Raw genomic sequence first — 15478 nt, forward strand, 5'->3', positions numbered from 1 at the left:
AATAATAATAATAATAATAATAATAATAATTCTTTTTATTTTATGTATGTGAATGTTTTGCCTGCTTGCATGTATGTACATTGCGTGTGTACTGGTGCCCCAGGAGGCTAGAAGAGGGTGTCAGATTCCCTGCCACTGGAGTTACAGCTGACTATGCCACCGTGAGCATGCTGGGAGCAGAACCTGAGCAGCAAATGTTCTTAACCGTGCATCCGTCTCTCCAGCACCTGCCCCCCACTTATTTTTTATTTTATTTTGTTTTATGTGTGTGAATGTTTTTGTCTGATTGTGCCTGCAGGGGCCAGAAGAGGGAGTTGGAACTCCAGGAACTGGAGTTACAGGCAGTTGTAATTGATTATGAGCCAATGTAGATGCCAAGAACTGAACCTGGGTCCTCGGCACGAAGAGCAGGTGCTTGTTGCAGTCCCTGGGCTATCTAGCTCCTCTGAATGTCTTAGTGTTAAGGAATTTTATGTGTGTGTGTGTTTGGGCCTCCAAGGAGGCCAGAAGAGGGCGTCAGATCCCCCAGAAGCTGGAGTTACAGGTGGCTGGGAACCGTCCAGTGTGAGTACTGGGATCTTCTAGAAGACCGGTCATCTCTCTTAACTGAGCCATCTCCAGCCACCCCCGCTGTCCTGAACTTGATGCTTGTCGTTTCTGTACATGCTTTTGCGCGTGCACCCTCCGTGTCTATAAATAGCATCCAGCACTGTAAATGCCGTGGTGGCGCCGGAATTCAAGCAGCACTCGTGGCCTTGCTTTGTATGGTCGTACGCGTTCATCATTGGTGCCCTGCATCACGTACTCTGCCAAATCCCTTCCTTCAGCTCCACGTTCTATTTGGGGGGCACTGTTTTCATGTTCCTCGGTAGACTTTATTCAAACTGCTCTGTGCTTTACAGTGTGCTGTGGGAGTGTGACAGGGCAAGACCACCAGGGTCGACAAATTCGCAAACCTGGAAAGTGGTCAAGAGGGACTACACCTTCCACCTCATATCCCAGCCTCCGGTAACAGTGTTGTACGATATCTTCATCACCTTCTGATGCTCCCAAGACTGTCAATAAAGTTTGTTGACCCTGATGAACTTGCCCTAACACGCTCCCATCAGCGTTTGAGCCGTTTCACCAGTCATGCCAACCATGACCCTTGGCGTAGTCAAACTTTTACACACACACACACACACACACACACACACACTTAATCGTGTTACTTTATTTGTGTGTGTGCGCCATGATGCGTGGAGGTCACTTGCCTCTGTCCACCGTGTGTGTTTGGGGATCGAATTCAAGGTTGTCAGGTTTGCCTGGCAAGCACTTTGACCTCCCGAGCTACCCCGAGGTCCTTGACCCTTTCCGGATTTGTAATAGAGCACCTCAGGTCGGCTTCCTTTCGCACCCCAGCACTGGAGTATATCGTAATTAGCCTCTTTCCTGATTTTCCTTATCAAATGGCTTTGGTGGCTCACAGTTTCAGCAAGTGAACTTGACAGCTCTAGGTGTAAGTGTGGCCCTCCCCCACCCACCCGAAGCTGAGCCTTTTGTCTGGGTCCAGGTGGCTGCAGAGCTCTTCACCCCCTCCGCCCCCTACCCCACTCTGGGGTCCTCTGTGGATCAGCCTCTGGTAGAGTAGTCTTATCTGTCTCCGAAATGTGCCCAGCCCTTTTCAGACAGAACCCAAACGGACAGCCTCCTTCTCTCAGGCTATCTTCCGTGAAAGGAGAGGGTGGGTGGGTGTGCACTGTGCTGCAGGGAAAACTGAAAAGCTTGAGGCTCAGCCCTTTGCAAACAGTAACAGAGCCTGCCCAGTGCGGGCAGAAAATGTCAGCAGACACACACACACACACACTCACACACACTCACTCGCGTGCGCATGCGTGTGCTCTTCCCTCTGGGATCGCAGGGAACCTCCCTCTGGGTTAGAAGTAGCAGGGGTGGGGTAGGATGCCAGGGAGTCATCCTGTGCCTGCTACACGCTGCCTTTTTTTTTTTTTAAGTACACGCATATGCACTTGTGTGTGCAAGTGTATACATGCACATGTGTGTGTGGAGGCTATCCTAGCTTCTTTCTCTTATTTTTTGAGACAGGGTTCTCACTGAATCTGGAGCTCACCAGTTTGGCTGGGCTGACTGGGTCCACCTGTCTCAGCCCTTCTGCTTACCCCCCCCCCCGCCCCCTGTTGGAATTACAGATACTGTGCTCTGCCCAGCTTTATCTGGGAGTTAGGGATCCAGAATCAGGTCCTCATTCTTGTACATCATGTACTTTACAGGCAGAGCCCTCTCTCTGCCTTGGTTTTTCTTTAAAAATAAGATTTCTCTGTGTAATTCAAGCTAGCCTGGAACTTGAACTCAAAGGCCAGCCTGGCTTCAAACTCATAATCCCCAAAGGCTGGGATTATAGGTTTACCCGACCTCCACCTTCTTGACTTCAGAGAAGACCGGCCCTGTAGCATTCACTGGGATTTTGATAACACATCGCTTTTTGCCCTGTTTGTCAGCTGATGGACGCAAACACCGTAGTGGACGTCCATACACACACTCTGGCATGAACATTTGCTTCTGTGCGTCTCCTTCCTGAGTGTGCAGGAAGAAAATTTTTTTGTGAGGCCCTGGGAGGAGGATACCTCCGTGTAGAAGTGAGGAAACTAAGACCCCCCCATCCCCCAAACGGTGACGCTGCTTGTTAGGTGGTGACAGCGGGGTTCCCCTGACTCAAACCCACCCAGTGCGCTCACACTGTAGTTTAGGGAAACTGATCCAAAGAAAGAAAGGATGGGTGGAGAGAAACAGCTGGCTTGGGACCGTCTAGGTCTGCTTCTCCCCAACACCAGCTCCACTCTCTACCTTTCAGTGCTTTCGATGTGGCGTTCTCTCTCTCTCTTTCTCTCTCTCTCTCTCTCTCTCTCTCACACACATACACACACACGCATGCACACACACACACACTACTCAGAGCTGAAGGACCCTTTTTATTTGGAAAAGAAACTGATCCAGTAAGTTCACGCACAGTGAAATTGTTAAGGATTCGCAAATGGCCACTGTTGACCCCTGCCTGATAATGCAGTAAGCCACCAGTGGGTGATGTCATCTGTTGATTGACACATGCAGACTGTCTGGAGCAGCATCACTTGCTCCAGACCTCATTTCTCCCATGGGCCCTCGTGCTTTCCAGGATCCTGTCCAGATGGATGGTGGTAGGGGGAGTGGACTGGAAGACCCGGGACTACTGTTGTAATAAAGATGCAGCTCCCCTTCACAAAGTTTTGCTCTATTTTCAAAATACTTGATTGAACAAAATGCTTTGTGGAGTTGAGTCCCTCTAGTGGGCTTGAAATAAAGTAAGTGTTTCTTCCTGAAGTTTACATCGGGTTGCTGATGAGGTCCTGGAAGTAGAGTCGTGTAATCTTGGTGGCTAGAAAGCAGTCAGGCTAGTGCAGGGACTCCGACATCCTTGACACCATGGGGTGCTCTCTTGCTGGGTATACAGAACCAGGACTAGGGTCCTGGACTTCAGACTCCCAGAGCCGCTGATGGGGCTCAGGGCAAGCTATGGCCCCAAAGCTGGAAGGATTTTTGTGGCATTCTACTGAAGCAGGAGACACCGTCACCAGAGCCAGGGTAATGGAAGGTTCTCAGCAAACCTCTAGTAGTTCCCTCATTTGTGTATGTTGGGTCTTGCTGTGTAGCTTGTGTGGGCACTGGGATCGCAGGCCTGTGCCAAGGTACCCAGCCCCAAAATTCCCATGTGATGAGGACGCCGAGTCTTTAGAGACAAGATTATGGACACCTCCTCTAATCTGCAGGGCTCGCAATGTGGCCATTAATGACCTTATTGTGCATGAGAAAACCGCAGGCCTCACAGACAGGGAAATTGTCTCAGCTCCCAGGGCAACACAGGCCAACAGCAACAAACTCAGACACCTTCCCTTGTTCGTCATACCCCTAGCCAAGAGTACTAGGAATAATATGCTGAGGTCAGGAGCAAGGTCCTCGCTGGTGACCTTGGCACCTATTAACAAGTACTGGCTGGGGCCAGTGGTCCTGACCACGGCAGGGAAGAGAACAGAATGTAACTGTGTCATTGAACCAGCTAAAAATTCAGGAGGCTGTGTGCCCTCCGGGAAGACTGCGTCCCTGGAATGCAGCAGGGTGGGAACAGCTGGCCAATCCTTAGCTTCCTGTGGCTAGCCAGGAGGGAATGAACCTCCAGCTTCCCCGTTCCCAGTGTCCTAGGCTCTCTAGCCTAAGGTGACAGGTGACGTAAAGTGCAGACGGTTTCTCTCTTGGGGTCCTGCAGTGGAGGGAGGTGACTAGGCCAGGAATGGAAAGCCCTGACTCAACCCTTGGGGGAACTGTGATAAGTCACTCCCATCTCCATTGTTAAAATAGCAGTGATGGCATGTGGCAGACACAGGGACGCCCCAGAGTGTAGGTGTTTCAGACACACATGGCTTTTATCTGAGCATTTGTCTAGGGGGCCATGAGCTCTCACTGGACCAGAGACCAAGGCAGATGGGAGTCAGGATCCTTGCTTAGGGCACTGAGCTCTGATTATCCAGGAAGCCAGGGCTGCTTTAGGTGCCCACAGGTGTGTTCGGAATGAGCCACGATAATCCCACCAGGTAGCGTTCCAAGTCACTCCACATTTGTTCTCCAAGGTGTACTGGGTGGTTTTGGGTGTCAGCTTAACACAAGCTAGAGTTATCAGAGGGAAGGAGCCTCAGCTGAGGAAACGCCTCCTTGAGATCCCGCTGTAAGGGATTTTTCTCATTTAGTGATCAGTGGGGGAGGGTCCAGCCCATGGTGGGTGGTGCCATCCCTGGGCTGCTGGTCCTGTGTTCTCTAAGAAGGCGGTTGAGCAAGCCCTGGTGAACAGGCCAATAAGCAGCGCTCCTCCATGACTTCTACATCAGCTCCTGCCTCCAGGATCCTGCCTTGTTTGAGCTCCTGTCCTGACTTCCATCAATGAGGAACAGCCATGCTGAGCTGTGAGCCTGATAAGCCCTTCCCTCCTCAACTTGCTTTTTGGTCATGGTGTTTTCGTCGCAACAGTAGAAACTGCAGGTAAAAAAAGGTCGTTTACCCTTTAGACAGATAAAGAAACTGAGGCACAGAGAGTTTGGTGGTCACCTATCAGCACCGTCAGCCTGGGCCTTTTCATATCCAGTCCCAGACTATCCTGAGCGGAAAGACACGGCAAGACCTTGTCTTTCAGAGCAACCCACGGAAACAAGCGACGGTGGGGGTGGGGGGAGGGCTCTGTGCTTAAGAGCAACCATTATCCAGTGGACTAGTTCCCAATCCCTGTATCAGGGTGTTCACAACCACCTGTGAGCTCCGGGACACACACACTAGTAAAAATCCGCCCCCCCCCCCCCAAATAATTGAAAATTGCCAGCGCTGGGGCTCGGGTGGTACCAGATGCTGTACCAGCTGAGATAAACCTGAGTTTGACTCCCCAGAACCCACCTAAAAGCCGGGTGCAGGGGCTGGAGAGAGGGCTCGGTGGCCAAGAGCATTGTTGCGCTTGCAGAGGACCCAAGTTTGGTTCCCAGCACCCTCATGGTAGTTCGCAACCATGTGTAACTAGTTGTGGATCTTCTACACGCTGCAAGCGTGAGGCGTGTACTTGCACGTGTAACGTGCAGGCAAAGTAATCGTACACCTGAATTAGAAAAAGAATCTAGGTCCAGTGTTAAGAGCCTGGACTGGGGAGGCCGAGTGCCGAGGACCCCGGGATTTGGTCGCCAACCAGTCTAGGTAAACTGGTGAGCTCCGGGTTCAGCGTGTGATGACTTTGTCTTTAAAAAAAAAAAAAAGCCAGGTGTGGTGGATGCTTTTAATCCCCAGGGGGCAGAGGAGGAGGCAGAGGAGGCAGAGGCAGAGGGATCTCTGTGAGTTTGAAGCCAGTATGGTCTACATAGTCCCAGGACAGCCAGGGCTACACAGAGAAACCGTTTCTCAAAAAAAAAAAAAAAAAAGAAAACTAGAAGTTTTAAAGATTGAGGAACCTGGCACCAACCTCTGGTCTCCACACGTCTGTGCATATGTGTGCATGTGAATAAGAACATAAACCAAACAAAAGGGGGGCAGCGGTTGTGGATGGAGTTGTGTGATGGAGTTCTTGGGGCTCAGCTGAAGCAAAAGAAACGGTTCGGAGGCATAAGCGCTGCGCTGCAGGGCTGTGTGTGGGCCCAGAAGAAGAGCGACGGTCCTGTTTGTGTTTTTGCTTTGGAGATATTTGAGGCAGGCCTTTGGAGAACCTCTGCAGGGAATTCAATTGCCCAACATGTGCCCTCATATTCCGGTTCTTTGGTGACTTGCAGATTGCTGGGTACCCTCTTACAGGAAACAAGAATCTGATTAGCTTTAGGGCCCCCGTGTTCTGCTGGGCCTCAGCCAATTAAGGGTGCTATATGAAGGGACAGAGGGGGTTAGGTGCTAGGACAGAAGTTCTGGGCCGTTTGGGGAAAAGGAGACAGTAGGCCTTATCTTCAGTCAGCAAACCCTCTGAGGCCTCCCGCCCAGCCGAGGAGCCACCCAGCCCAGCAGAGGAAGCCACATCGTGGCACCAGGCTGAGGACTGGGGTACACACTTGGGGCAGAAGACAAGGCACCTGCCCCTCAGGCACTAGCAGTCCAGCAGAGGTGTGGACCATGCATGTGTTCCTGTGGCATCAGGAAAGACACACACCGTGACGTGTGTGCCGGGACCGGCTGACTTCTCTATAGAGGACACCTAAGGCTGGGGGGATGCTGAGGAGAGGGACGGACGGCGGCGGCGGCGTGGGGCCGGGTGGATCATGGCATGTCCTGTGCAGAAGGTGAGTTTGAAGGTGGCGTGGAGGAACAAGAGACAGCGTGGTGTCGTCACGTAAGGGCAGCGCTCAGAAGACAAGGGCAAGCAGGTTTCCGTGAGTTCAAGGCCAGCCTGATCTATGTAGCAAGTTCTGGGCCAGCCAGGGCTCCATAGTGAGACCTTGTTTCAAAAGAACGAAAGCAAGACTCACAGAAGCCATTGGTGGGGGCTCTACAAGGAGGAAATTTGGGTGACAATACTGTCAGAGCATGAGCATACTGTACTGGTAGTTACGGCTACTCCGGGACCTCCCAAAGGGTTGTAGATGCCCCCCTTCTCCCTGCAGCTAACTCCATCCCTTACTCAGAAGCTGGCTCCCAGCAGTGGGGAGGATACTGCTTTCCTCCATGGCGGCCGTCGGCAGCTGGAGAGCCACGTGCGGTAGGAAGTAGACAGATCCTGGGCTGGCCCTGAGACGGCACGGCACCAGTCACTAGGGAGGGCCTGGTGGGCTCGGGCCTTCCGGCTTTGCTCTAGTTTCTGAAGGTTCTCCCCATGATGACCGGGGAATGGGTGGGTATGTAGGCAACCAGCCCCTGATGGGGAGTGAGTTGTGGCATGCTTTCTGCCAGCCTCAGCGGGCACACTGTTTATGGCTGGTTGGAGCTGTGACTGTAGTGCCACCGGGGAAGCCCCCGTCCTGACTCCTGAGGACAGCTGTGAATGCAGATCAGCATAAGATTATAAACTTGCTTAAGACAGTATGCGATTTCTTTTTACTCTTTTGTTGTGGTTTTTTTTTTTTTTTTTTTGAGACAGGGTTTCTCTGTCTGGCCCTGTCTATCCTGGAACTCACTCTGTAGACCAGGCTAGCCTTGAACGCATGAAATTTCTGTTTTGATTTTGGTTTTGAGACGGGGGTCTCACCATCTCTGGCTGTCCTGGAATTCGAACTCACTGTGTAGACCAGGCTGAACTCAGAGATCCATCTGCCTCCTCCTTCTGAGTTAGTGCTGGGATTAAAGGCATGGGCCAACCACGCCTGGCTCCCAAGCTCACCCTATATAGGTTGCATTGCACTGCAATGTCAGAAGATTTGGACCCATCTGGTTTAGACGGCAGAGCAAAGGACCGGGGATGGTGGGGAGGCTTCTCACTGTAGTTCTCTGGCTGGCCGGGTGAGGAACCTCTCTGACCTGTAACTTTTCCTTGGGGCAGTGGAATTAACGTGCTCTGTGTTCTTCAGACTGTGTGGTGGGAACCAGCTTGTGAGAGGACTTGCATAGGGGAGGCCTTTGTGGATCAAGGTCACTGAATACACCCGCAGGATAGGTGGTGGGAAGGGGAGGGGAGGAAGGCTAAGGGGCTGCCAGGAGCACAAAGCCAGGAGTCAGATTGGAGCTGGCACCGCCCCACCTTTGTCCTGTGTTCAGCCAGCCTGGGTCCCTAGCAGTGCTCCTGTGTGGCTCAGGCAGGTCTTAGAGGCGATTCACAGAGGCGAGAGGAAGGTGGAGTTAGGGATCCAGTGTCTGTCCCAGGGGATTTCCAGTTCTATAAAGCAAAATTTAAGAGCCAGTATCATGTGCATATTTGTGCAGGCGGGAAAGCTCGCCAAGGACACAGAGCCCACTAAGCAGGGGTGTCTTGGGGTGGGAGAGAACTTACACTCTTGTACCCCAAAATAAAAAGTGTATTTGACTGGTCTAAAAAATTAGTACATATTATTGTTGTCATTTTCTTTCTGTTTATCCATCCATCCATCCATCCATCCATCCATCCCTGACCTATGTATCTTGAGACAGAGTCTCGTGCAGCTCAGACTGGTCTTGAACTCTGTGTGCCAAGGATGACTTTGCACTTGGTGCTGGGATGGCTTGTGGTGCTGGCTTGTTACTGCTTTTAAAAGCAGCAAAACTGCAAGTGTTCTGGGGATTTGGGCAGAACCTCTGGTTTGCCCCGAATGTTTTAGGTGTATTGTCTGTCGCCTGTCGTTTTCTACAAAGTGGGTTGATATTAGAGCTGGGAAGGTAACTCCTGGTGTTAGAGCACTAACTGCTCTTTGCTTTTGCAGAGACCCAGGTGGCTCCAAGGTATCCAGTGGCACCTTCTGGCCTCCACGAGCACACAGTGCACATAGACACATGCAGGCACTCATACATGTAAAATAAAAATAAATGTTCTTTTTTAAAAAATAAAATGGGTTAATATAATTTGTAGTGAAGTCATTCTTAGGGTATTTCTTAAGAACAAAGTGAGTTGAGAACACAGGATTATGTCACTCAGGGGTGGGGAAAGAAGGCTTTTAGTTCATGATTCGAATCTTGATCAAATATCTGTTAGATGAAAGTATTGTCCCCATCTCAAAACTGAGAAAGATTAAATAATTTACTAAAACCACCGAGCTGAGACACGGCAGGTCCTTAATCTGAACCCAGCTGTTGGTCCACAGCCCCTCTGTTCTTTCCAACATGTGAGGAAAAAAGGGGGAAGCCCCAAGTGAGGGGCTAAACTGTCTAGAGTCCAGACACAGCTTCTGCTTAGAAGCCCTGTGACTTTGTAGAGCCGTGGTTCTCAATGTCCTCTCCTCTAACTTGGAGACAATGGCCTTTCCTGATGGCTTTACCTGTCGTAGTGGCACGGAGGAAAACAGCCCTGCTTCACGGCTGGCACTTGTCTGACAGAGCCCTCTGCAAGTGTTAACGCCAGTGACCTTAATCAGCACCAAACCCCTTGTCCCCCGTCTCAGTTGCTTGGAAAAGGGAAGTGAGCCTATGTTGAAATCTCCGCCACACGTATGCCAACTTCTTAACCCTTTGCTCCCAGCTGCCCAGTTTTCCTCTGTGAAGCGCCTTGCTTGGAAAACTCAGTTTGGAGGCTTGTGCTCCAGACTCCTGCTGCTTTGCCCTCCTCCTTAAACTTTTATCTCTGAGTCAGGGTCTCACGTAGCTCAGGCTGGCCTTGAACTCCCTACATAGAGTGACTCAAAATTTTTCAGTGTGTGGTTGTGAATGGTGTATGCTGTATGCATACAATTGTGTGTGGATTATGTATGCACATGTGTATATATGTGGAGGCCAGAGGAGGACTTTGAGTGGTGCCCCCTCCCCTTTTAAAGACAGGGTTTCTCTGTGTAGCCCTGGTTGTCCTGGAACTCACTCTGCAGATCTGACTGGCCTCAAACTCAGAGATCCACCTGCCTCTGCCTCCTGAGTGCTGGGATTAAAGGCGTGCGCCACCACACCGCTATGTATATAGCGGTCATCTCTTATTGAACTCCAAGCTCCCTGTTCAGTTGACTACTCAGTGGGTTTTATGGGCGCCACCTGCCTCAGCCTCCTAACACCATAGATTACAGGAATGTATAGAGTATGTGTGAATCTTACAGGCGTGCTGGGGATTTGAACTCAGTCCTCTTGCTTTCAGGGCAAGCGCTCTTACCCACTGAACCATTTGTCCAGCCCTGACCTTGAGCTTCTGTTCCTCCTCTCTCTAGCTCCCACATGCTAAAATCATAAGCTTGTGCCACCACACTTGGGATATGTGATGCTGTGGGTGGAACCCAGGGCTTTCTGCATGCTAGGCAACCACACTAGCAACTGAGCGGCAGTCCCAGCCCAGGTTTAGTTTTAAACAGCGTCTTATCATGCAGACACGGCTGGCTTCACACTTGCAGGCCTCCTGCCTCAGCTGCCTGAGTGCCAGCCTGACAGGTGTGTGCCCATTCTCAATTCCCATGGAGAGAGAATGGGAGAAGGGGTGAAATTTTCCATGACCATGCCCTTCCTTCGTAAGCCTAAATGCCCGCGTTGCCAGTGGTTACTGGCAATCCTGTCACGACCGGCCTGCCCACTTGGACATGTCTAGTCTTGAATTGGTTTTTTTGTGCTTGTTCTTTTGGGATCAGGAGGTGGGACTGGGGTCAGGCACAGCCATGTGTGTGAATAGGGTCCAGTGCCAGGCTCCTAGTTCTTTCTTTCACCGACACAGGGCTTCTGGCCAGGGGACTTGGCAAGGTAGCATTCTTTCTGCTGATAGAGTCTACAGCCTAAGCCTAAGTCCATGTGGGAGGCTCTGAGCTTCAAGGCCCCTGAGGTTCCGATCCTCAGGGGGGGATGATGGCAAAGGCCCTGGAGTCTGATCTGGCTCAGGCAAGAGATACAGGCCTGACTCGGCATGGGGTACCAATGTTCCTGTCAGCCTGAGATCCCTGTAGACTTGTGTGGTGTACCATGTACCAGAGTGAGCACATGGGAGTCCCTGTCATGTGGCAAGATGTTCCCAAGCCTGAGGCTTGTGAGAACTACCTGGAGACGTGCCGTGCTGAGCCCCCGTGATCAGTCATAACACGGAGAGACCGGAGGGAGTCTGTGGGCATTAGTGCCTAACCAGAGCACCTGGGCAGCAGTGGATGGGGCAGACTCGCAGTAGAAGGGGTGGGACTGTGTGTTTATGGGGTGTTTGTGGGTGTGCGGACTTGGGAGAGAGGGGACTGTCTAGAATTTTCTGTGGACTCGTTTAACCCATGGCCTTAATGCGTCTACTATCATACCTTCTGAGCCTTGATGAACTGTATAGCCGGAACTGTGCACCAGGATAAATCTCTTTCCATTAACACAAGCACAGTCTCAGGCGAAGGGCAGACACAGGCGAGCTTGGGGCTGTAACCATCTTGGAAGGAGTGAAGTTGTGTTAAATGGAGGAGGTATTGCCCTCCTTGGCCCATTAGATCTTAGAGACAATGAACCATGTGGAATTGAACTTTCCCCGGAGTCTCACACTGGGAAAGGAAAAGGCTGGGGTTTTGGTACCAGCCAGAGGAGGAGCTTGTCTCCTGGGAAGACGGTTCACCCCAGTGCTGACCACCTGAGTGACCCTCCAAGATGCAGGACCTGAAATAATGATGGGTCCACAGTGGGAAAGACCACATTGACGGGGACTGCTTAGCGATGTATCCTTTTTACCCTCTATTTCAACCTGAACCCCAAAGACAGACTTGGGTGTGCCTTTAAACTTCTGTTGTTCCCCTTCAGTGTGGCCATGTTGACTAAATCGCCTATCTCTGCTTGTCTAATGAGAAGCTAATGCCTTTGTCTGTTTAATTGACCTATTGAGAGGACAGGTGGCCAAGCCAAGGCAACTAGACCGAGATCCTGACAACTCCAGTAACGCCAGTTTCTGGTTTCCATGATCTTTCCTGAGAGGGGGTTCTGTCCCATGGTGACTCATACATTTGAGCAGGAGAGAAGGGTCCCCCAACTTGCCTCTTCATTTGAACTTCTTGGCTTTCTGTGGGCCAGGATCAACTTGAAATGCTGGGGTTTGTGATTAGTATCTGTACTGAGACAATCCCCCAGTTAGGAGCAAGGACACCTGAGGAGCTTCAGAGAGTCCTGCATTTTCTAGAACCTTCTTTCTACGGGTCCAACTCAAAGACCGCAAGGGTCAAGGATGGTTGCAGGGGGGGAGCCTTAGGTTTGCTGGTGTAAAACTGTACCCCCTGGTTGTGTTGGATCCCTTAGGTGCTTGTAGCCATGCTCCTGCAGCCGTAATACACGGATTAAGAACGTCTCCCCGACAAGGTCTTCTTGAAGGGTAAAGGACACGCTGGACGTGAAAACACTTGGTCTGTGGAAACCACACTCAGGCTGCAGCAGGACTCCAGCAGCCAGCAGCCTCAGAGCTGCCCCTGTGCCAGGCGACTTGCAAAGCTCCATTCAATACACTTCCTTTCCCTGGGGCACCCACACTGTCAGAAGGGATGGGCATGCGCCTGATGAGACAGTCAGGATGTTGTGTGAGAAGGGTGGCAGGTGAGGCATGTCCAGAAAGCTGGGGTGGCCTCATGACTATTTCTGGAGGGTCAGGTCCCTACTCTGTGCACACGCCTTGCTCCTTCGGAAGGGCCATCATCTCACTTGGGTCCTCTCTGACGCTGTCTCAGGCTTGCCATGTGTTGGGATCAGGTCTGTATTTGTTGGCATGGCTCTCGGGGCTCTGGGTGATGTTGCCAGCTCTGGGTGGTCCTCTTGATTTCTTCACTTCTTGAACTATCTGCTCCATCCACACAGAACTGATTTCCGCTTACCTCCGGCTACATGTGCACCTGCTTTTGCCCGGACACACTTCCTGACGTCGCCCCCCTCAGGGCTTCTCTAGCATGCTTGTATTGTGACCTTTGTTGGTGCCCACGCTGGTGCTGCCAGCCTTGGGGTAGAACACTGTGTGTCTTCACCCAGAGCCACGCTTCTGGCAGTTTCTATCCTGTTCTTTGTAGCTTCCGATTGTCCTTTTTCTGACTTTGCCATGAAGGAGAAAGGAAAGAGTGGCTGGCTGACATGGGGACGGGGGACAGTGATTCCCTCGGGTCACAGAGGACTGGTAGACTCTTAGCACCGTGGTTATCTGTGAAACAGGAGACAGCAGGGCCTGGAGACCAGAGCAAATATGCAGAGGTGACCTGGCCTGGGACTCTGTCCTTAGTCAGGACATTTCTAGCCATTCTGAACAGTGAGTCCAAGATGCCATGTTCAGCAGCCAGTCCGCAGCAAGGTCTTATCAGTGTTATTGGGTCATAAATCCAGCTGCAGGGATCCAAAGGGGGGGGGTGGCAGCACTGGGGAGGCCAAGACAGACAGCAGGTACTGCGGAGGGAACACACAGGAAGTTGTGATCCGTGCTGAGGACCAAGGGATGGGTCCGCTCCAGCCTTGGGGGACTTGGGAGATTTCAGGAGCAAGTGACCCCTGACCTAGAGCTTAAGGGGCTCATAAGGGCTGGGTAACTGGGAAGAGAAGGAAGGCATTTCAGGTAGAGGTGACCACCGGACCAGAGAGAGGAGCCTGAGGCAGCAGCAGCAGCAGGAGCTAGGGAGTGTGGTCGGGTGCTGTCAGAGAGTCTTGATATTGAGAGTGGGCACCTTGGGGATGGGGTGGCAGCGCAAGGAAGGGAGGGAGAGAACTGACCGGACCTGCCTGTGAGAGGTTCCCGTGGTGATGAGCAGAATGGAAGGACAGACATCTTCAGTATTACTTGCTCAGGCTTGGCTGGATTTCATAGGTGCAGAGAAGCCAAGAGAGCGGCGGTGGGGGAAAAAAAGCCAGGGGACGTCACAAGGCTCTCCCCACGAGAACAGGTGTCTAGTTCCTGTTGAGCATCGACGGCGCCAGCAACCACATGCCCCCACTGTGGTGGGGGCCTTGTACCAGGAACTGTTCCCCACTGAGCTACACCACCAGCTCCCTCGTGGATACTTTGTTTGAGACAGGGACTCTCTCTATAGCCCAGGTAGCCAGGAGGAGCTGAGCTCCTCATCCTCCTGTCTCCACCTACCTAGTGCTGGGATACAGACATGTGCTGCCAGACCTGGGTTTGCCCCGGGCCCGCACGCATGCTGGGCAAGTACTCTACTGGGTGATACCCCCAGCTCCCAGTAAAACGCTTTCTGAGTGACTTAAACAGAAAGGACAGTCGGTGAATGATGGAGGAAGGTAATTGGTTAATTATAATAAACCAACTGCTTGGCCTCATAGCTTAGAACATAGATGGGAAGAGAAAACAGAATAGAATTCTGGGCGGAAGAGGAAGTGAGGTCAGACTCTGCTCTGCTTCCAGAGGGACCGGAGATGCCATGCTCTGCTCTCTGGAGCAGAGACACCAGGATGGACGGAGGCTAGACTCTTCCCGGTAAGCGCACCTTGGGGTGCTTACACACATCATTAGAAATGGGCTAGTCCAGGTGCGAGAATTAGCCTGTAAGGGTTAGAGTTCATGGGCCAAGCAGTTCTTAAATGAATACAGTTTGTGTGTTGTTATTTCGGGCATGAGCTAGCCAAGCGGCCGGGGTGTTGGGGACGCAGCCCCGCCGCTCACCTCCCAGGGTTTGAGATTAGGAGCCTGTGGACTGGAAGAGCATCGGGGACCGGAAAAAAGTTTAAAGGACAGAGATCTGTTTGGAGCTGTGAACATGTTGAGTGGGCACAGAGTCCCCACATGTGGGCATGGGGCCCCTGGCGCTGACCCCATACATTCTGAGGGTGAGGTTAATGCCTCCTCTTGGGACTAGCCACCCGTGTTCTCTGAAAGTCCTAGCTCTTTGGCTGACCACTTCTACCTGGGACTGAAGGGATGACTCAGCAGGGAGGGGCACCTGATATTCTTGCAAAGGGCGTGGGTTTGATTCCCAGCACCCACACAGTGGCTCACAACCATCTCTAACTCCAGTTCCAGGGGATCTTAGATACACACACAGGCAAAGCACTCATACACATAAACTCAAAATAATAAAACTTTAAAAAAGTCACGTGCCCAAGGAAACCCATTGGCACTACTGCTCCATCCATCCAGTCATTGATCATTAATTGATCTATTTGTTTTTAAAGAGTCTTGCTGTATAGTCCAGGCTGACCTTGAACTTGTAATCCTCCTGCCACAGCCTCCTGAGTTCTGGCATTACAGGCATACACCACCCGGCCTGGTTAAGTCCTATTTTATTTCAACTGAATAAACAAATCCATGCAAGTCTTAGATAACAGGGCTAGGCCTTGAAGTTGTGTGGCTGCCCCCAGAGTCCATGATCTTAACCTGTATGGTCCTGCCAACCTTGAGGTACCAGCCCTCACTCATAGCAGGAAGGATGCTTACGGTCCCTCTGTTGGAGGAGGAAACCTGCCTGTATCGTAT

General features: G+C 51.7%; 1 protein-coding gene across 3 annotated transcripts in view; it reads left to right on the forward strand.

Moving 5' to 3' along the window:
* Hk1 (hexokinase 1) overlaps positions 1-15478 on the forward strand; it is a 92060-nt gene that overhangs the window by 31999 nt on the left and 44583 nt on the right. Inside the window, exon 1 of one of the 3 annotated variants that reach the window (XM_050138431.1) lies at positions 4922-5064. The exons of the other annotated variants lie outside the window; for them this stretch is intronic. The gene's annotated coding sequence lies outside the window, so the exon portion shown is untranslated. Of the gene's footprint in view, positions 1-4921; positions 5065-15478 lie in introns of those variants that run through there. 3 annotated transcript variants of the gene reach the window in all.

The sequence above is a fragment of the Alexandromys fortis genome, unplaced genomic scaffold (genome assembly GCF_014885135.2).
Source record: "Alexandromys fortis isolate MF-2015 unplaced genomic scaffold, M_Fortis_MF-2015_v1.1 scaffold_9, whole genome shotgun sequence".
Taxonomy (NCBI): Eukaryota; Metazoa; Chordata; class Mammalia; order Rodentia; family Cricetidae; genus Alexandromys; species Alexandromys fortis.